The sequence below is a fragment of the Pan paniscus genome, chromosome 12, assembly GCF_029289425.2.
Source record: "Pan paniscus chromosome 12, NHGRI_mPanPan1-v2.0_pri, whole genome shotgun sequence".
NCBI lineage: Eukaryota > Metazoa > Chordata > Mammalia > Primates > Hominidae > Pan > Pan paniscus.
In genome coordinates, this window is record NC_073261.2 from 20,701,585 (window position 1) to 20,723,643 (window position 22,059).

The following is a 22,059-nucleotide window of genomic DNA, read 5'->3' on the forward strand; positions in this document are numbered from 1 at the left end:
GAGGCGGTGGAGAAGAGCAGGAGGAGTTAGCAAGGGAGAGCCCTGGAGGTCCGCAGTGCTGAGAGTGGTTGTGAGCAGCGACCTTGAGGAAGACCAGACTGAAGGTACTGGCTCTGCAGTCCTGCCCTGGAGGGGAAAGGGAGGCCAAGACCGCTCCTCCATCCCCTAAGTGTTAGCCGTCAGCTAGCTAATCCCAGCCTCTGGGAGCTCTTAATAGCTAACTGAAGAAAAATAACATAGCTTTTGGTCTAATGTGGTAACATTTCTCAAAGTTGCTAAAAACATTTCAAATGTCTGAATCTTCTTTTAAAATCTCTGAGCATTAATCAGTTACAGAAATCTTATTTGTATCTTTATTTCCTTTCCTTTCTGCATCAGATATTATTACGTATACTGTTTATTGGGAGGGATGTAAATATTATGCACCCTTCCCTCAAGAAGCTTAGAGTGCAGTAGAGAAGACAGAGTGTTTATAAATAATGGTAAATATTTATGATACCAGTGGTAATAGTAGTAATCATAAGATATAAGGTTGTCTTTCTAGATAACCATTTGAGGTTATCTGGAGGGAGAAGGAAGATCTTTTTAAGGGTGGAGAAATTGAGAGCTAAAGATTGTGTAAACTTTACAGGTGTGAGTCTTCCACACATTGCATCTGACATATAAATAGCAAGAGGCTCCATGAAAATGACTCTGTTAGTCATGTTAGTGTGAACAGTGATCGTGGATGTTTTGAGCCACAGTCCACTACTGTTCCCAGTGTGCTGGACATTCTCCTTGAGCTATTTGCAAACAGGAAATATACCTCTTTGAAAATAAACATTGGCGTACATAATTGCACGGAATCCTGTTACTCATCTAAGGTGGGACAATAAATAGCCTTAAAAAATGTTGTAATACCTTACATTGGAATAGCATTTTATTGTGAACAAGGCAGTCTGTTTTATGAATAGTACAAAAGCTTACTAATGCTGTGATAGAAGTAGGAATGAGTGTTTTAGACGGTGAATCTTAAACGTTTAATCTTTTCTTTCGTTGAAGACTCTCACTTTTCAGTTTCTGACAATTTAGCACATAATTCTGTATGATAAGAAAATACAGATGGGGACATGGGCTTAATGCTATTGAGGAAAACTGTTCAATGTAGGGACAGGCACCTGAGAAACTGTCTTCAAATGTGTCTCATTGAGCCCCAGCTGCTCTTCCAGAGCTCAACTGGACCTGACAACAGCTGTCTCTAAGCCAGGAACCATGGGCCCTTATATTTTAAAAAGGATGGGTAAGGGGATGTTCTGTTGGAAAATATGCATTTAGTGTAGCAATGCCAAAACTGTAATAATATACATGAATGCATGTTGAGCTTATGTCTAAATACTGGTTGTGTCATGAGTGGCCTATTATAAAGCCACTAGAAAAGTTATTTTGAAAGAGGATTTGAGGGACTGGGCTTTTTTTTTTATCATGGAATTTATATCCTAATCCTGACTTTGTGTACATGTCTGTTGTGTCTTACTGTTCTCTCCCTTCCTTAAACTTCCCTTCACTGAAATACAACTTACATACAATAAGCTACTTGTATTCAATTTTACAATATAAGTTCTGACCCATGAGTTTGTTACCACAGTCAAGAAAATGAGCATAACCCTTTGTAATCCTTCTCTCCCTTGGTCTCTGGGACTCTTGCTTTTTTTTTTTTTTTTTTTTTTTTTTTTTTTTGAGGCAGAGTCTTGCTCTATTGCCCAGGCTGGAGTGCAGTGGCACAGTCTCAGCTCACTGCAACCTCTGCCTCCCAGATTCATGTGATTCTCCTGCCTCAGCCTCCTGAGTATCTGGGATTACAGGCAGGAGGATTACCCCACCCAGCTAATTTTTTGTATTTTTAGTACAGACAGGGTTTCACTATGTTGGCCAGGTGGGTCTCGAACTCCTGACCTTGTGTTCCACCCGCCTCGGCCTCCCAAAGTGCTGGGATTACATGCATGAGCCACTACGCCCGGCCTGACTCTTTTGCTCTTGATGTGTATAGGAGGAATAAGCTACAGAAAGGTGTAGGGGACGGTAGGCAACGATTACACATTGAAGTCAGGTGGTCTTGGAAGTGTAGGAAAACATTTTGAGAAACACTGTCTTAGATAATTCTCTAACATTCTGGAACTGGCCGCTGAATCTGCCTCCCCACCCTTCTGTCATCCAGGTCTCTCTTGTCCTAGAACCCACATAAATTGCAGTAGTAAACTTGTATTGTGTGTTAGCTTTGTTGCTGTTCCGCAGCTTCCTGGGCCACATCAGACTGAGTGTATGCTTGTCGGTGCTTCCCAAACTGGTGAAGAATAAGGATTTTAAAAAATACTTTCTAGTCTATTGTTAAGTGACACTTCTGTAAAAGACAATTAAAATGGGATGCTAGAAAAATAAAAAAAGTCATATGAATGCAAGTCCCAGTTGTTTCTCTTTATATTCAGCAGATATAAAATTTCTATGTCACATTGGTAAGTTTCTAAATACTTACTCTCAATTTCTGCACTTATTTTATTGCAGAGTGATTACAAAATTTTGTGATTCGTGGGCCACACTGAGCAATACTGATCAGCAGTCCTGCTTCTCCCGTTTTCTTTTCTTTTCTTTTTTTTTTTTTTTTTCTACTGGGTACAGTGATCTTTTGGCCATGCTTTTAGAGTTTCCCACTTAGAATGTTCTGCAGCTTTTAACCAGTTATTTTGGCCTAAGAAATGAAAGGAAACTAACAGTTGCTCTTGAATACTTAACGATACACCAGCTGATGGGCAAAGCATTTTTATTTTTTATTTCTAGGTGATCCTCAAAACAACCCTGCAAAGTAAGTGGTATTAGCCCCACTGCAGGGATGAATTACCTCACTTGTAATCATGTATTATTTAACAAATATTGCTGCGTGCCTGGTAGAGACTAGGTGTATGCTTGGCTCTAGGGATACAGCAGGAAGCAGAGCAGACAGAACTCTCTGTCTTCATGGTGCTTATGTCCTTGTTGGGGATGGTAGAGACACACCATAAACAAATAAAGCATATAGCGTATTAGATGGTGATCAACAGTATGGAGGAATAAGCTAGAGAAAGGGTGTAGGGGACAGTAGGCAACGATTACACATTGAAGTCAGTTGATCTTGGAAGTCTTCTCTGAGGTGACCTTGGGCCAAGATCAGGCTCAGGAAGAGAAGACTTGGAGCAGCAGAGGTGAGGTCCTGCAGTTTTGAGGAACTCACTGAGGTTAGGGACTCTTCTCATGCCATTCAGCTAGGGAATGGCTGATAATAAATGTGGTTTTTATCTATTATGCTTTATAGTCTTCACTCACTCTCCATGTTCTTGGTTTAAAAGATGCCTGAATCCCCTCTCCCCCCCACCAAAAAAAACTGGAAATCAGTCTGGGAATGGGAAGGTGGAATTTATGTGTGGATTTTGCTTTTGATGATTAGGTCTGGATATTTTTCAAGGCTTTAAGTATCTTTTTCCTAAGGGTATGAAGTACATGAGTTTTGTAATGGAGTTTCCATTTTTAAGTGGATGAAATTTCTCTAGGGGACATGAAAAGCTAGACAAGATCAGGGAAGGGGCTTTCAAAAAAGAAGAGATTAAAGCTTTGGGAAAAAGGCATTGCTTTTGTTTAAGCACTTTGAAGTTAAGGATGTGTAGGTTATTCCCTGCTTATGAATGACCTGGTGCTTAGAGACAGCTCTCCTTGTATTTGACAGCAGCATTTGCTGGGGCTTTTTTCTCATCTGGCTGCTCTCCACTACCCAAGACTTACCTTCTGCAAACTCCAAGAGCTCTGACCCAAACCTTTCACTCGAGGTCATGGCTCCCAAACCTCCCACTGCTTCTGTGCTCTCTCACCTCCTCCACCAGCCTTCAGTTGGGTTAGAGAGGAGGAGGAGTAGGGATGATGACTGTTTATAACTAGTAAGTATTCTAGTCTCATTTGAGCTTGTGCACTACATAAAATTAGTAGGCAGGTATTACTATACCTGTTTTACAGATGAGAAATGTGAAGCTCACAGATGTTAAATAATTTGTCCAAGGTCATCATTCCCGGTAAACCAGAGTAAAGACCTGAAGCAAAAACTCTTTGGTTTTCCTGTCCCTGATTGCTGCTACCCCATCTCCTTTTTCAGCTACGTTTTTTTGGTGAAGGAAGCTTTTGGAGATTGGTCATGGTTTTATTTTTATGGAATTTACTATATGGCTTTTATGGAAAATGTGTTCCAGGGTTGGAAACTTAATATAGATCCTACTTCAGATTTTTGGTCATTGGGTTGGGGACTAACTAAATATCATGTTGATTTTTACCGTGCCTTGCTATTTTTTAGGTTGAAATTTAATAATTCATATACGTGTCCTTTGAAATTTGGCAGGATACTCTTCTTTTGAAGTATTACCTGCTGTTTCTCATTGTAGGTTATATTTCTTAGTAACACGCCTCAACACTCTTGGGGTTCTCAATCTTACAAATAACTTCTCTCACCCTTTTTTTTTCCTAGCTAGTTTGTTTAATCATTTGTAACTTCCCCTCCAAGGTTGGGGAGGATGGAGGTGGGGTTTTTCAGCCTGGGGTTACATGGTTTTTGATCCTCTTACAAACATAGTTGTATGTTCGTTAGAATGTGAGCTAACCATTCTTCAAAAAAATGCAAAAGAGTTAGCCAACGTGGTGTTGATGGCCGTGAAACCTGAGTCCTCTCAGTTAGCTGAAATAGTAGAGATTTGCTGCCCTTACGGCTCACAGAGCTGCAGCCTAGCAGGTGCTGTTACTTCTTTGTTTAAAGCGTGTTAGCCATCCAGATGTTTCTAGCTCTTCCTTTCTCTTTCATCAGAGAACATTCTTCTTGAAATTTAATGTGGAGGCCCTTTTGCTCTGGTGCATTTTCTTACTCCAAATTCCTGCATTTGTCACCTCTTAGTCACAGTCAGGCTATTGGGCTAAGTGGTCTGGGTGAACACTGATGTTAGAGGTGCAGGGTTTGCTGCAGCCCACCTCTTGTTCTCCAGCTTCCTTCTAGGCATCGTTTATTTTTATTCTTTAAAGTATTTTATGTTTTGATTTGTTATAACTATTGCAGAAATCAATCCTGAGTCATCAGGGTTGTTTAGTCTTTCTCCTTTTGTGCGTTTGTGTGTGTGTGGTAATATTCATTTTGGCTATTTGGATGGCATGTGATACAGCATTTTTTATTTTGTAGCCAAAACCAAACCAAGAGGTTGCCAACAGGACAGAAAAAAGCAGCAAGATAATATTAATAGGCACGTGTGCTTGCACCTAATCAGGAAGCAGGCAGCTGGGGCCAGGATTTGAAGTCTTCTTTCTATACCTGGGAGTGGGGAAAGGCCTGGTCTTCATGTCAGTGTTAGTCTGGAAGTAGTGACAGAGACTTAGCAGTTACTGGGTTTTCCTACTCATTTTAGTACTGTTCTTGATAAGGTTTTAGTATTTATGTATGTGAAAATAACTTTTGAAGTCTTTAAGCTCATCACCTTGACTGAATGAGAGCTAATAGGTTTTATTCATTCCTGCAAAAGGAATAGAATAGAACTTGTCATAGTGGGTCAGTACCAGTTATGGGTCAACTAAGCAAGTTTTGTTTTGTTTTGTTTTGTTTTGTTTTGTTGAGACAGGGTCTGTATTGCCCAGGCTGGTCTTGATCCTGGGCTCAAGCAATCCTCCTGCCTCAGCCTTCTGAGTAGCTGGAATTACAGGCATGCACCTCATTGGCTAACAAGTTGTTTTTCTTTTTGAGATGGAGTCTCGCCCTCTCGCCCAGGCTGGAGTGCAGTGGCATGATCTTGGCTCACTGCGACCTCTGCCTCCCGGGTTCAAGCGATTCTTCTGCCTCAGCCTCCCAAGTAGCTGGGATTACAAGCACGTGCCACCACACCCGGCTAATTTTTGTATTTTTAGTAGAGACAGGGTTTCACCATATTGGCCAGGCTGGTCTCAAACTCCTGACCTCATGATCTGCCTGCCTCGGCCTCCCAGACTGCTGGATTTACAGGTGTGAGCCACCGTGCCTGGCCACAAGTTAAAGTGCCCTTTAGAGTGAGCCTTATGCCTCACATTACAGTGGCTAAGAAGCTAAGGGACGAAGTTCCCAGTCTCAGAGTTTATAATCTAGTAGGGAAGAGTAAATAAGTCTCAGATTTATCTTGATACATGGCAACATTTGGTAAATATCCTAAAAAGAGGTACAGAGCAATCAGGATTCAAGGACAGGGAGAACTCCCTGAGGTAGGAGGGAACGTGCCAACAGGAGTTTCTGGTCATCCCAAACAGGGATGCTCATGGCTGCCACAGCTTCACATTTCCTTATACCATTGTTTGATCTTCACTAGTATGTCCAAATTCCTTGAAAATGGGTTTTAAACTTCCAGAAAACAGTACGATCTCTCAGAACTGTGAGTGCACTCAACATGTTTTATGATTGACCTTTTCTTGTGTCTCCCTTGAACTATAAGCTCATTTGAAACTAGTTAACTGAGTCTTATTGCTGTTGCCTGAGAAGCTAGCACAGTGCCTGACACACTGCTAAGTCAGTGCTCTTTCGAGTTACTCCCTGAGAATTCCCTTTCCCTCTCCCACTTCGTGAACCACAGCTAATACAGACTCACTTCCGTGATGAACCCGGTAAGGCCTAGGCCTTTCTTGCTGCTGCTGCATTTCGCAGCGCTTTGCAGATGCTGCCTCTGCTGTGTCATGACAGAATATTGCAATATGTTTTGTGTGTACATCGCAGTCTAGGAAGTTACTCTGGGCTCTGCCTTATTTATCCTTATGTGCCCCGTACCTATAGCAGTTAGTGATATGGTAGTCATTGGGTAAATATTCACTGAAATGAAAATGGAAGTTTTCAATGTGTATGTATTTGTTTTCTACTTACCCCTATTTTAATGGTACAAAGTGGGTAAGGGTTGGTTAACACTTGCATTTGCTCAAAAGTTAATTTTTACAATAACTAAATGTTTTTACATTCTTAAAATGTATTTTACATTCTTAACAAACATGAATCTATATTGTAGTACTTTATTTTTTAAGAGAGAGAGAAAAAAGGTGCTTCAGATGTTCTTACAAAGCTGTTTAGCATTTCTGGGAACTTAATAAAGTATTTTGGCTCAGCAGTTAAAAAATGAAAATCTATTTTTTCTGAGAAATAAAGTCTTGCCCATCTGTTCTCTCCTCTTACCGTGTGACTGTTAAATGCTATTCTGAGATTGTATGTTTTGTTTTGTTTTGTTTTGTTTTGTTTTGTTTTTTGAGACGGAGTCTTGTCTTGTTCTGTCGCCCGATCTAGAGTGCAGTGGCACAGTCTCGGCTCACTGCAACCTTCACCTCCCAGGTTCAAGTGATTCTCCTGCCTCAGCCTCCCGAGTAGCTGGGATTATAGATGTCCGCCACCGCGCCTGGCTAATTTTTGTATTTTTTAGTAGAGATGGGGTTTCACCATCTTGGCCAGGCTGGTCTCGAACTCCTGACCTCGTGATCCACTCGCCTTGGCCTCCCAAAGTGCTGGGATTACAGGCATGAGCCACCGCGCCCAGCCTGTATGTTTTGATACTATAGAGAGGTATACAATAAAATTGCCTGTTAGTCACCATTTCTAATTATGGTTCATTTTATCATTCGATTATTTTTAAGAGCTTATTAGCATGTGTATATGTAAAGATGTGTTTCATATATTTTTAATCTGTACATCCTTTCATATTTTGTTATACTCTCTTTAAATGCAAGCACTTATTTTGAAATAGTTTTAAATGTTATAATATCTCCACCATATGAAATAAGGAATATCTGCACTTTCCTCCACCCCCTTCTCTGAGATTACTGCAGCCAGAAGGTTAATGCCTTAGCTGAACTCTTAAAAGCATTTCCGTTATCATAAGCTTAAGAAATGTTTGTCTTAGTTCATGGAATGTAAATAATTTTTTTTTTTTTTTTTCTGGAGACGGAGTCTCCCACTGTGGCCCAGGCTAGAATGCAGTGGCGCAATCTCAGCTCACTGCAAGCTCCACCTCCCAGGTTCACGCCTCAGCCTCCCAAGTAGCTGGGACTACAGGTGCCCACCACCACACCTGGCTAATTTTTTTGTATTTTTAGTAGAGATGGGGTTTCACTGTGTTAGCCAGGATGGTCTCAATCTCCTGACCTCGTGATCTGTCTGCCTCAGCCTCCCAAAGTGCTGGGATTACAGGCATGAGCCATTGCTCCTGGTCATGAAATGTAAATAATTTTTAAATCTAGTTTACAAAGAAAAATGATGATGTAGGAATATCATTTTTTTGTTCCTCAAGAATAAATTTAGTCTTAAATTTCAGGTTAGCATCCTGGATTCATTATCCTATATCACTTTTTGGTATGCATTCATGGGATTTTGTAGGCAGTTTCATGCCAAAGTGTTGTGTTTTCCAAAGTCCAATTTTTTTTGACTGGTTTTACTAACATTCATTTTGAGATGATTCTGAATTTTGTAACAAAAACAACTTATATTTGAATTTTCACCTTTATAATTTAAAAAAATCTATTCTGTAGCCCTGAGATTTGGACAAAATGGTAATTATGTTATTTTATGGATATTAAAGCTGAATATAAAGAATTTTTATCGAACCAAGATGTCACAGCTCTTATAGTAAGTGGCATGATTAAGACTATAATTTTACTTGTACTCAGTGTACCTTCTACCACTATATAATGTTTCCAAGCATATGAACTTATTACTAGTCTGTATCTATGGTTTTCAGTGATGTTAAATATGTTTTTTAAAATTTTATTAATATGTAATACACAAGAGTGCAAAAATCTTAAGTGCGCAACTTAGGAATTTTCGCAAAGCAAAAGCATGGTCAAATGATTTGGACTATGAATTAATATTAAAATACAATGAATTTAATATTGGATGTCTAGAGTCTCTTGATTCCAGAGAAATACATTTATTTTTAAACTTGTGTTACACTTCCCTGAATACTCATTTGAAGTGTTTCTGATTTCCTCATTTGCTCATTTGTTTGACAGTATTCACAGCGAGCCTGCCCTCTGCCAGGCATGACTGGCATGGGGCACAGCTGTGAACAGGAATCATCACTTGTAACTTGAGGTCAGACTTAAAGGACACAGGCAAATTCCTGTGGAGCAAGAGGGCCTTCCGGAGAACTTCCCAGAGGAAGCAACCTCTTGACCGAGTCCGAGTCTGAATGGGAATCATCCCAAGAAGAGTTCAGGGAGGAAGGCAAGAGGCACCAGGCCAGGAGGGCTGTTGAGATGTGACAGGCAGATCCGCAGGGCTGCAGCCTGTGCAGTGAGGGCTGGAGCTGGGGGATGCCGGGTGGGAGCAAGGACAGCCAGGTCCGTTTTTACTGGCACTGTAGTTTCCTTGATTATCAACAACAGGAATAGACTCAGGCAAACAGAAGCTTCAAAGAAATTTACTGGAAAAATACTGGGGTTGCTCCCAGAATTGAAGAATGGGCTGAACTTACAGGTCTCTGAGAAGGGCAAACAACTAGGGCTTTCCCGGTGTCTCTGCAGAACTTGTGGGATGTCTCTATAGAGCAGTGCTCTGAGTTGACTTCCTCTGACTGCAGGGTGTTAGTCTCTACTCAGATTTCTAGTCTTTGAGAAATAGTATCTGATTAACTTAGTTCAAGTCCATTGTCCAAATGGACCAGGACCAGTCATTGTGGCCAGAGGATAGGAAGAAGCACCATGCCTAGTCAATCAAGGTAGGTGACTGTTAGGTGGTTAGGACAACTAGATCTGTTACCTGAAACAGAGAGTGGACGACATGGGTACCCATGTGGATGACATGACCACCCAGAAGGCAGTGTTACGGTAGCTCAGAGAAGAGGTGGTTTGGGAACAGTGATTAGGAAAGAGGGATGTTCAGAGGCCAGTTAGAAGGCTGTTGCATTAATCCACATAGGAGGTGATGGTGCCAGAAGTAGATGCAGCCTGTACAGATATAAAGTAGTAAATAGATTCAGAAACAGTTAAGAGGCAGAGAAGAAAGGACTTTGCAGCTGGACATTGGGAGGTGTGTGAGGATGATTAAGTTGTTGAAGATGACTCTCAGGTTTCTCGCTTGGACTAGAACCATTGTGTGCATAGTGGTCCCTTGCATGGAGGAGAGAGAGTTTCAGGAGGGGGATGGGGCTTTCATTCAGTTATGAAGTAATAAGTTGGAGTATCTAAGCAGACCACATTTAATTTAAGAACACTTGGGTATGAACAACACTTCCCCATTAAATTACTTGTGGGGTTCCAGCTCTGCCATCAGGGCCCTCTCACTCCCGCATCGTGGCCTCTGCCAAGGTTGTTACTCTCTTTTTGTGTCCCTGGGCTGCTGAAATCTTCTCACCGTATTGCCATGGAATTTGTAACGTGCTTCCTTCTGCTCCCCTACCTTAGGCAGGTTTGGGTCTGAGTGGGTTTTGGAATGAGTATTGTTAAAGGAAGTTAAAATGAAGACCAGGCCTGTGAAATCTCTGAGCACACAAAACCAGTTAGGCCTTATATGTTACCTCAGCCTTGCTTAAATTGCAGACATAAGCAGAACAAGTAGAGTCATTTTGATAAATGTTTATGTTAGAAGTAAAACTTAACCCCAGCCAGTAGTAAGCTGCCAACTAACATATGACTAAGTGACTAGGGGCTTTCCAACAAGGTACCTAAAAAAAGGCAATTGTGTAATTTCAAATCAATCAAATAATTTCTTTATTTTGCTTCTGCGTTTCCCAGTAAATACTTGTCTCTGACTTTTTGTCATTGGGACACTAAAACTTTTTTCGTCTGGTGTTCCCCAATTCACGAATTGCTTCTTACTCAAATAAACTCTTTAAAATTGTATTGTTCCTCAGATTTTTCTTTTATAGTAACTTTCCCAAACTCAGAAAGGCCCCCAGAGCTTAGGGGCTTTTAGGACTAAGTGCTGCTATTTAGGGCTCTTTCTTAGATGTTATTATGTTTAGAAGAGGCTTGCTATAGGCTGGGCACGGTGGCTCATGCCTGTAATCCTAGCACTTTGGGAGGCCGAGGCAGGCAGATCACCTGAGGTCAGGAGTTCAAGACCAGCCTGACCAACGTGGTGAAACCCCATCTCTACTAAAAATACAAAATTACTTGAGAGTGGTGGCGCATGCCTGTAATCCCAGCTACTAGGGAGGCTGAGGCAAGAGAATTGCTTGAACCCAGGAGGCAGAGGTTGCAGTGAGCCAAGATTGTGCCATTGGACTCCAGCCTGGGCAACAAGAGTGAAACTCCATCTCAAAAAAAAAAAACAAAACAAACAAAAAAAACTTGCTATATGATGACACTGTTTTCTTGATATAGTCAGAGTTTGAAAATATTTCAAATTGGGGACTTCTTTGATTAAAATGTAAAGTTTATAAATGAATTTAGTTACAGTGCTTTAATTTTAATAGTATTCAATGTTGTGTAATATTAATGAGTTAAGTCAAACCCTGACAAGTGGTTCCCTTAGGTACTTTAGTGAGTACTTTTAGCATTAATGCTTAATGGCCTCAGAAATCCTCTGGGTCTGTCGTCCTCAGCGGATCTGAAACTGTTCCCTAAGGAGCAAGTGGGAACTTGTGGAGCATTTTTAGTTTATCTCGATGGTTTCAGGAAAGGGGTACCATAGGCACTAAATGGACTGAGGCCAGAGATGCTGAATGTCATGAAGTATGCATCCACAGGACTTTGATGCTGGTTAAAAACGTAAGAAAGAAAAACACCTTTGTATAATGATGAACATAGAACCTAACTGTGTTTAGGTTGACATCATCAGGTTTAGGTTGATATCTGTTTCAGATATCATCGGCTGGGCGCAGTGGCTCACACATGTAATCCCAGCACTTTGGGAGGCCAAGGTCGGTGGATCACTTGAGTCCAGGAGTTCGAGACCAGCCTGGCCACATGATGAAACCCCATTTCTACTAAAAATATGAAAATTTGCTAGGTGTGGTGGCATGTGCCTGCAGTCCCAGCTACTTGGGAGGCTAAGGTGGAAGGATTGTTTGAATCCAGGAGGCAGAGGTTGCAGTGAGCCAAGATCATACCACTGCCTGGGCACTCAAGCCTGGGCAACAGAACAAGATGTTGTCTCAAAATAAAAATAAAAAAGATACCATCATGAAGTACTTTTCAACAGTTTCAATAAGCACTAAGTTTTCTGGGAATGCCATGAAATTATAAATTGAGTGAAGGATGAAATTTGCTTGGACTTTATGCTTTATTTTCATAGGTGGTACTAACATTACCACCTATGAACATTTTGCCCTTAATTGTTCTTTTATATTCTATTTAGAAACTCAAATCCTTTAAGACAATGGTTAGAATATATTAAAAAGGGGTGTTTTTTGTTGTTTTTTTTGTTTTGTTTTGTTTTTGAGATGAAGTTTCATTCTTATTGCCCAGGCTGGAGTGCAGTGGCGTGATCTCAGCTCACTCCAACCTCTGCCTCCCGAGTTCAAGCAATGCCTCAGCCTCATGAGTAGCTGGGATTACAGGCGCGCACCACCACGCCTGGCTAATGTTTGTATTTTTTTTTTTTTAGTAGAGAGGGGTCTCACCATGTTGGGCAGGCTGGTCTCGAACTCCTGACCTCAGATGATCTGCCTGCCTAGGCCTCCCAAAGTGCTGGGACCACAGGCGTAAGCCACCACGCCTGGCCCAAAGGGTTTTGTTTTTAAATGAGAGATGGTTAGTAAACTAATGTTTTCCCGAGTGACATAGGGCATATACATAGAGATGAGTATGATGAACATTTGGGGTTATAAATGACTTTCATAACAAGGACCTATGAAGAGTATATAAAGGTGGAGACACTGATTAGCACTTGATAGATTGGGTAAATCAAGTTAGGTGAAATTATCCCAGATTTTTTTAAAGTCCCAGGAGGAAAAGATACGCAAGTGTATTGGGCATTGAACAAATTTTTTAAAAAAAGATCTATGTCCATTCAGAATAGTCTGTGGAAAGCATTTATCCTGTTATTTTGTTGTTGCTGTTTCTTTTTTTTTTTTTTTTTTTTTTTTTTTTTGAGATGGAGTCTTACTCTCGCTCAGGCTGGAGTGCGGTGGTGTGATCTCGGCTCACTGCAACCTCTGCCTCCTGGGTTCAAGCGATTGTCCTGCCTCAGCCTCCCGGGTAACTGGGACCACAGGCGCCCACCACCACGCCTGGCTAACTTGTATTTTTTAGTAGAGATGAGGTTTCACCATGTTGGCCAGGCTGATTTTGAACTCCTGACCTCAAGTGATCTGACCGCCTCGGCTTCCCAAAGTGCTGAGATTACAGGCGTGAACCACTGCACCTGGCTGTTGTTGCTGTTTCTGTGTGAGACTGATAAAGGACAAAAAGAAGATGGCAAGGGATGGATGGAAAAGGCTGGTTCTTCTCTCAGGGTTCCCAGACCATAGCTGGAGATAACCCAGGGTTGTAGCTCCATCTGCTGGAGAGAAGCAAACCCACTCTTACATAGTCTATAAATGAAAGTGATCTCTCCACAATCATAGTGAGCCAGCCCGTGTTTGCTAAGCACTTGCTGTGCACTGTGTAACACTTTGTCAGGCTTAGGGTAACAGAGGAAAAACATAGACATGTTCCCTGTTCCCACCATGCTTAGCTCTGAGAGGCCTTCTGCTGTCAAGAAGACTTATTTTAGCTGGTGTGCTTTTGCATTCTAGGTTTCCCCCTAGACTTTTCCTTGGGTGACTTTTAAAGCCACGTAACCTCATTGTGAGCTTCCTGTTCCTTATTAGAGGTAAGGAATAACAGTGCCCCTCCTATAGGCCTCAGTTTAGCTAAACTTTATTAAGTATCTAGTGTGTCTGCTAGGCAGAGGCCCAAGGAGCATAAAGATGAGTAGGAATCTAGTCCCTGCCCTCCACGAGGTTAGAAACAGGAGCTCATAAAATGATCCTCTCAGAGTAAATGAGAATGTATAATGGGATCCCTGAGGAGGAGTGCGGGATCCAGGCAGGAGAGTCGACTAGGAAGGTATGGACAGGTTTTCTGAGTTGTTTGAGGACGTGAGCATTAGCGAAGGGAAGCCCTTCCCAGCCGAGGTCAGCGTGAGCAGCAGCATGGAGATGAGGGCCTGTGTGGTATGTGTATGTCCCTCTTAGGCTATGTAAAGTGAGCGGCAGGAAGTGTCCAGGGATGAGGGTTTGGGGACATAGATGGAGCCAGGTAGGGCCTGGAGCAGTAGCTCACGCTTGTAATCCCAGCACTTCGGGAGGCCAAGATGGGCAGATCATTTGAGGTCAGGAGTTCGACACCAGCCTGGCAACATGGTGAAACCCTGTCTCTACCAAAAATACAAAAATTAGCCGAGCATGGTGGCACGTGCCTGTTGACCCAGCTACTTGGGAGGCTGAGGCAGGAAAATGACTTGAACGTAGGAAGTGGAGGCTGCAATGAGCTGAGATCACTCCATTGCCCTCCAGCCTGGGCAACAGAGCATGACTCCGTCTCAAAAAAAAAAAAAAAAAAAAAAAAAGGCGGGGCCAGGCGATACAGGGTTTTGTGTGTTACCTTAGGGGATGCTGACTGTCCTCAGTGCAGTAGAGAATTTAAGCAGGGTAATGATAGCAGGTTCCTTAGACCGCTTGCTGGCTGTGTCTGTTGGATTTGATTGAAGGGGACCAGGCTGGAGACAGGGACTCCATCTAGGAGGCTGCGGCATGCCTGCTTGGATAACGTCGCCATGCCTGAGAGAGGGCACATTAAGATGAAGAATTGGATTTACGCATGGTGGGGAGGGGAGTTTATTTTAGGCATCATGAGTTTGAGTTGCCTGTGACGATATCTGTATGGAGACATCGGCAGACAATTCGATGTATGATTGCGAAGTTTAAGAAGGTCCAGCCAGTGCCACTAACAGGGAGGAAGTAGTTGAGCCATGAGATTTGTTGAAGTCATCAGGGAGAATGTGCGCAATGAGAGGAGCAGAAAGCCAAGGTCAGGCTGGGGAGTAGCCATACCTACAGCCAGGCAGAGGCTCTTGCAAAAGAGATGGTGATGGGATGACAAGAGGGATAAAAGTGCGGTGGTCTGGAAGCCAAGGGAATAGAAAATTCCCAGGAAAGCATCATTTAAAAATGTCAAATGTAAGATAAGGACTGAAAAATGCCTTCTGGATTTGGCTTTTAAGAGCTGTGACTGTAAGAGGTGTTTCCAGATTGCAGTAGGTTGATGAGTAAATAGGAGTTGAGATAACTTTTAGAAAATGGTGTCTGAGGCCGGGCGTGGTGGCTCATGCCTGTAATCCCAGCACTTTGGGAGGCCGAGGCGGGCGAATCATGAGGTCAGGAGATCGAGACCATCCTGGCTAACACGGTGAAACCCCATCTTACTAAAAATACAAAAAATTAGCCGGGTGTTGTGGAGGGCGCCTGTAGTCCCAGCTACTCCGGGGGCTGAGGCAGGAGAATGGCGTGAACCCAGGAGGCGGAGCTTGCAGTGAGCTGAGATTGCGCCACTGCACTCCAGCCTGGACGACAGAGCGAGACTCCGTCTCAAAACACAAAAACAAACAAAAAAACAAACAAACAAAAAAAGAAAATGGTGTCTGAAAAGAGAGAGCTGTGATGGTAGCTGGAGAGTGACTCAAGATAGACTCATTTTAACGTAGCAGAAACTGGAGCCTATTTACAAACTCTTCGGGGGAAAGAGCCCATAAAGAAGGAAAGTGGCTGTCTGGATGTGAGTTTATGGACTGACATCAAACAGACCTTTATGGGACTGAAGGCCTGAAGAGTAAGCATATGGGTGGGAGGTAGTTGAAAGAGAACCTTCCAGATAAACTGTTTTCTTCATGAATAAGTAATAAAGTAATATCTGCTGAGAGAAGAAAGGGATGAGGTCGATTACGAGAAGACCTTCAAGCATGGTAAGTCCTTATGCGAGTGGTGCATGGCTTCAAGAGGAGGGTTGATGGGACCCATCCATGAGTAGAGAAGTTAACAACAATGCCAGTCTGCCCAGGATGTTCTGCTGGGACTCAGAAAAACATCCAGTTTCCTTCCTTTAGATTTTAACTGCAGCATCACGAGCTGCCTTCCTAGAGGGAATTTTGTATTTTGGGGCTGTAGCTCAGAAGACTTCCATTCTCTTTTCCCTCTCCCAAGAGAGATCGCAGCTGCTTCCCGGGGTTTATGTCCATGACATAGGACTGTCCCTGCTGGGAATGGGGGAGGGAACTGCTTCCCACTCCAAAGCAGCCTTTTCACTTCCAGCTTCCATCTGCCTTCCACTCCCACCTCCCGAAATAAAGTAAATAAATCAAAGCCAGAAAAACATTCTGGCTGGAATTTTATTACATTCAGTATTGTGTGAGAGCTCCCAAACTAGCTGGGACCGTTGGATTTCAGAGTACGTGAAGGTGAAGCCTGTGAGGTTCCCCCAGGAGTGCTGGGCAGAACCCTGAGCTTTAGAACTCCCTCTGCCTTTAGCTTGTCTTGGATGTGCTCTTCCACTCTTTCAAGCACTAAACCCTTCCCTGTAAATAGTCACCTGCCAGGGTGCCCTCAGGTTATAGCTTGTCACCAGCTCTAAGAGTGGCTAGTACCCAGTCTCAGTGTTGGATAACAAGCAAAAGTGATGAGTTGTTTTCTTGGGGTTTTGTGTGTGTGTGTGTGTGTGTGTGTGTGTGTGTTTGGTTTGTTGTGGTGGTATGTTTTTGTTTTTGTTTTTTCAGAGACATGGTCTCCCTATGTTGCCTAGTCTGGGCCTGAACTCCTGGGCTCAAGTGATCTCCTATGTCGGCCTCCCAAAGCACTGAGATTACAGGCAAGTGTAAGCCACTGCACCTGGCCATTTTCTTGTTTTTAAAGATTAACCTCAGGCCCTAGTTATGTTACCATCCTAGAAATGCAGTTATCCTAAAAATGATTCCTCTATAATAAAGAAATTGGGTAAAGGAGCTTTCTTACTGTATTTTCAGTGAATTCAGGCAAGGACACCTTCATTCATGGAAGGGGAAGGCTGAATTAATTGCTCTCAAGTTCTTTCTTAGCTTCAACTAAATTAGATCCCTTTATTCTTCAGTGGAAACTTGGCACTGAGGAGTCCCAGGAGGTGACTCAGTCGGATATGTGAGGCCTTAGCACCACTGGCCTTGCTTCTTCTGCACTGTGTTTGTCAGGGATATCTGGGACAGAAAGAATAATTTCCGCTGCTGGGGCAGCCAGAGCCTGGCGTGCCCGTCTCTAAGCTGGCCTGCACCTTGCCACCGGAAGATGTAGTGTAGAGTAGCTGCTTGACCCCAGAGTAGCATTCAGAGGGCACATAAAGAAGCTCCGTTAATTCAAACATGTAGTTATTATAGAGATCCAGAGGGCCAGAGGCTATCATTTTTTTAAAGTTACCTCTTTCTATGATGATCAGTTATTCATTTTTCTAAATATTTGTCTGCATGTTATATGTGCTTTCAGTAAGTTTTTGGGTGAATTTCTTAACTTCATAAAGTATATAAAACAACTTAGCAGGATATGAGTTATGACATTTAGGGGTGTTGTCCTATTGCTTCAGAACAGTGGGGTTATCGTGTAACACACCATGTCACATGATTTGACTAAATACAGAAAAAAAAAAAACCCTGAACTTGGTTTCATTGGCTCAAATATAGTTCAAGACAACAGAGACAAAGCTAAGATGAGGAAGTTCTGTACAGTTTAGGAAATAGAGGCTTTCAAAGATAATTCGCAGTGATGTGAAACTGGCCTCCCAAGCCCTGATAAGTAAGTTAAATAAGAGTAGGAGCCAGGAGGGAGGTTCTTTACTCTTGAATTAAGAGAAGGGGAGCTGGAGGTGGCTCAGGTAGAGTGCGTAGGTTTGCAGAACTGGGCCTGTGTGTGTAAAGTGACTAAGGCAAAGGAGTGGAAGTTTGAGAGAAGAAATGGACATGATTGCCTAAATCAGCCAAACACGGGGTATTGTCGTATTTCTGGATTTGTTTTCCTTATGACCTACCTTTCTCAGTTATTTAAGAAGCAAATCTAAAGGATATTTGTTGAAACTCTCTATGCAGAAAGGGTCTTGGGTGAGTTGTAGTAACCTTCAGCCATGCTGATTAAAATTTTCTCCCTGCTGCAGAGGTTATGATTGTGGTTCTTATATCTTGTAGTTGTGTATTTAATTATTGAAATATGTGAAAACTTTGTTTTATTGGTTTCAAAGTAGGGTGGGTGTGGAAGGGAAACTGTGCCTTTTGTTTGCAAAGAAAAATTTAAAAACAATTGATAAACAGTATTTAGTGTCATATGGTTTATATCCTGCAGAGCCTTCTATAAAAGACCTTAGTAATGCTTTTGGCATTTTATTACATTAATTTTTTAAAACATTATTTCTGCTGCCTAGGGTCTTTGGTGGGGAAATGTACTATTTAGCAATATGTTTAGTGAACTTTTGTCCTGTCATGGTAAGAAGAAAGCAGCTATAACTAAGTAAGGAGTTACTCTTATCCATTAACATGTAAAATGCTGTTTAAAAAAAAAAAAACTGGTCATTTTTTTAAGTTTTATTTTTAATTGGCACATTTATTTATGGAGTACAATGTGATGTTTTGGTTCATATGTACATTGTACAATGACCAAATCAGGGTAATTAGCCTATCAATCATCTCAAATATCACTTTTTTGTGGTAACAACACTTAAAATCCTCTTGAGGTATTTTGAGATATACAATACAGTATTATTAATTATAATCACCTTGCTGTACAATAGATCACCAGAACTTACTCTTCCTAATTTTGTACCTGTTGACAAACTCTTAGTTTCATTGATTCTGTTGTTTTTCTAGTCTCTTTTTCATTTACTTCTGTTCTGATCTTTGTTATTTCCTTCCTCCTGCTAACATTGGGCCTAGTTTGTTATTTTTCTAGTTCCATGAGGTGTAATGTTAGGCTGTTATTTGAGATCTTTCTTTTTTGAAGTAGGTGTCTATTGCTGTAAACTTCCCTGTTAGCACTAACTTTTGCTGCATCCCATAAGTTTCAGTATGTTGTATTTCCATCTTCATTTGTCACAAGATTTTTTTATATATCTCCTTTATTTTCTTCTTTAATTTCCCCTTTAATTTTTTCTTTATCTCGATAGTTGTTTAGGAGCATATTGTTTAATTTCCACATATTTGTTCATTTTCCATGTCCTCCTGTTACTGTAGAAACTATTCTAGTTTCATACCATTGTGATCAGAAAAGATACGTGATGTAATTTCAGCCTTCTTGACCTGTCCTGGAGAATGTTCCATGTGCACTTGAGAAGAATATGTATTCTGTTGCTGTTGGGTGGAATTTCCCCCAGCAGGCCACTCTTAACGGAACTGTAATGCCTCAGACCTACATTTGGAAAACATTTATTCAGGGGTGATTATTTACCCACAAAAGAATCTTTTGCTTTACTACATGACTTGCCTTATACAGTGGACTTCCTAGAGATTTAAATGTATTTGCAAAAGCATTGATTTTACAGTTAACCTTCAAGAACATTAAGAGTGATACCGATTGCATGTGTAAGGCAGTCTCTTATATAGATGTATGTTGTGTGTATGTACACGTGTGTATATATGTACATTCACATACATAATCAGGAAATAAGGAATAGTTATAATGAACAGGAGAACACAAGTATTTTTCATGGATAAGAAAGAAAACATTAAAAAGAGGATAATCATTTTAATTTGGTCTTTTAGTTGATAAAAAGGGTACATGCTTTTTAGTTTGCAAACAACAAGGCACTTTGCATAGCTGATAGAATGAAAATAGAATAAAGTATTCTGAATGAACACAAACACTTGGTGGTAGTTTAAAAAATATACAAAAATAACTAAACATCAGGCCATCACAGGTAGTGTCAAGTTTTTGAGGCTAACCAAAAAGCGGGGAACCCCCTTCAATTCTAAGAGATGACACCATGGAGGTAGTGACTTTTGAGTTGGGCTTTGAAGAATTTGACAAATGATGGAAAAGAGTGTTGTTCTAGGCACAGTTGGCAACAGCTCGAGCAAAGGTTTGCAGGTCAGTGTTACTTCTCTCTTCAGAGTCCTCCATTGCTTTTCCATCTCACCTAGAATAACATCCAGTTTTTATTCTGGGCTGCAAGTGCTTTCTGGATCTACCCCCTGCCCTATTCCTTTCTGTGCTGTGTTTTCCGCTTTAGCCTGGAAGATTTGTTAAAACAGGGGCTTTGTTTCCTCTTGTTCACCTCTGTATTCCCAGTGCCCAGAGCAGTAAGTGCTCAGTAAATAAATGTTGAATGAATGAAAGAAATTCAAAAATTATCTACTGTGCTGGAATGTTTGAAGGATAAGAATGGCAGGGAGGGAGGGTGTATGTGGAGTATTGGTCTTGAGGGCAGTGTAAAGTTTGGGGATATTAGGGAAGCATCTGTGATGTTGCAGTGAAGTGTTCGCTAATACTACAGTGTAGAGAATGGATTAGAAGGACTAAAGAGCAAGATAGCAATACCATACGAAAGGATGTGTCAGTGGGTCTTTCATTCAGTTGACATTTGAGTGGTTGCCCCATGCTAAGCACTGTGTTAGGTTCTGGGGACACAAAGGTGACTGAGAAATGGTTTCCATGGGTAATGCCAGATGTGTGAACATCCTGTAGCAAAGGACTGAGCAAATGATGTGGTGGGGCCTGAACCTGGGCATTGTCAGAGGCGTGGGAAGGAGTCTGAAGTCTCATTGATAGTTTCTTGATGTCAGTAGTTCTGCAAGTTCCCAGAAAAAAGAGGAAGCCTTCAGTGAAACTTTTTAAAAAAAAAAAATTGATTGATTCACAAGGTCTTGCTCTGTCACCCAGGCTACAGTACAGTGGCACGATCATGGCTCACTGCAGCCTTGACCTCCTGGGCTCAAGAAATTCTCCTGCTCCCGCCTCCCAAATAGCTGTGACTACAGGCACACACCACCATGCCTGGCTAATTTTTTAAATTTTTATAAAAACAGAGTCTCGCTGTGTTGCCCAGGCTTGTCTTGAACTCCTGGCCTCAAGAGATCTTCCTGCCTTGGCCTCTCAACATGCTGAGATTACAGACTTGAGCCACCATGCTTGGCCTTTTAAGGGAACTTTTAAAAATGTTTTTAGTTTTTTTTTTTTTTTTTTTTTGAGACAGAGTCTCGCCCTGTCATCCAGGCTGGAGTGCAGTGGCGTCATCACAGCTCACTGCAACCTCCGCCTCCCAGGTTCAAGTGATTCTTCTGTCTCAGCCTCCCGAGTAGCTGGAATTACAGGCACGCACCACCATGCCCGGCTAATTTTTGTATTTTTGGTAGAGACGAAGTTTCACCACGTTGGCCAGGCTGGTCTTGAACTCCTGACCTCAGGTGATCCACATGCCTTGGCCTCCCAAAGTGCTTGGATTACAGGCGTGAGCCATGACGCCCAGCCTAGTTTTGTGTTTTTAATGCGGGGACTTACAGTGATTTTAAATTGGGTCTTGCCCAAAAGTTAGCCATATGTTGATTGACCCATTAGTTCCAGGAGAAAGAGGTATACAGGAGCAGTGTTTTAGCTCTGAGTCGGTGTGTCACTTATGAGGCGCAGTTTGTCAGAATAGTTACAGGATGAAATGTTGATGTCCTGTAGAGTGCTTGATTAAAATAAGTGAAGTGGCAGGTGGGGAGGTATTTTATACCCCAAATGTTGCCACAAATGTATGATAATATTGTTGGGAGAAAAGGATACTTTATCAGCCCAGATGGGACATATAATACAGAATCTAAAAAAATTGAAAAACAACTTTTACCAATTTTTGTGTGTGGGAGGGGGGTGTGTGGAGAACAGGCAGAGATTCCCTTATAGGGCTTTAAAATGTGCTATGCTAAAAGAAGGTTTGTTTGCAGCCTGGGAAGACATTAGACTACCGAGTTCTTTGGGTTCAGCTGTTTATGGTCTTTCTTGTCACTTATTTAACAGTTTGAGACCATAAGGAGCATATACTTTTCTCACTTGTTCTTTATTCATTGAGCCTATTTATCCTTGAAATGCTGTGGTGTAAGTTGAAAGACCTTGGGTTTAAATTTTACTTCTG

The 22,059-nt window shown here is 41.7% G+C and overlaps 1 protein-coding gene across 5 annotated transcripts in view; it reads left to right on the forward strand.

Annotated features, from left to right (window-relative positions):
- LIMS1 (LIM zinc finger domain containing 1) overlaps positions 1-22,059 on the forward strand; it is a 155,209-nt gene that overhangs the window by 39,019 nt on the left and 94,131 nt on the right. The window contains exon 1 of one of the 5 annotated variants that reach the window (XM_034952388.3): positions 17,652-17,759. The exons of 3 other annotated variants lie outside the window; for them this stretch is intronic. The gene's annotated coding sequence lies outside the window, so the exon portion shown is untranslated. Of the gene's footprint in view, positions 1-17,651; positions 17,760-17,793; positions 17,952-22,059 lie in introns of those variants that run through there. One more of the 5 variants, XM_034952389.3, reaches the window with a different exon arrangement.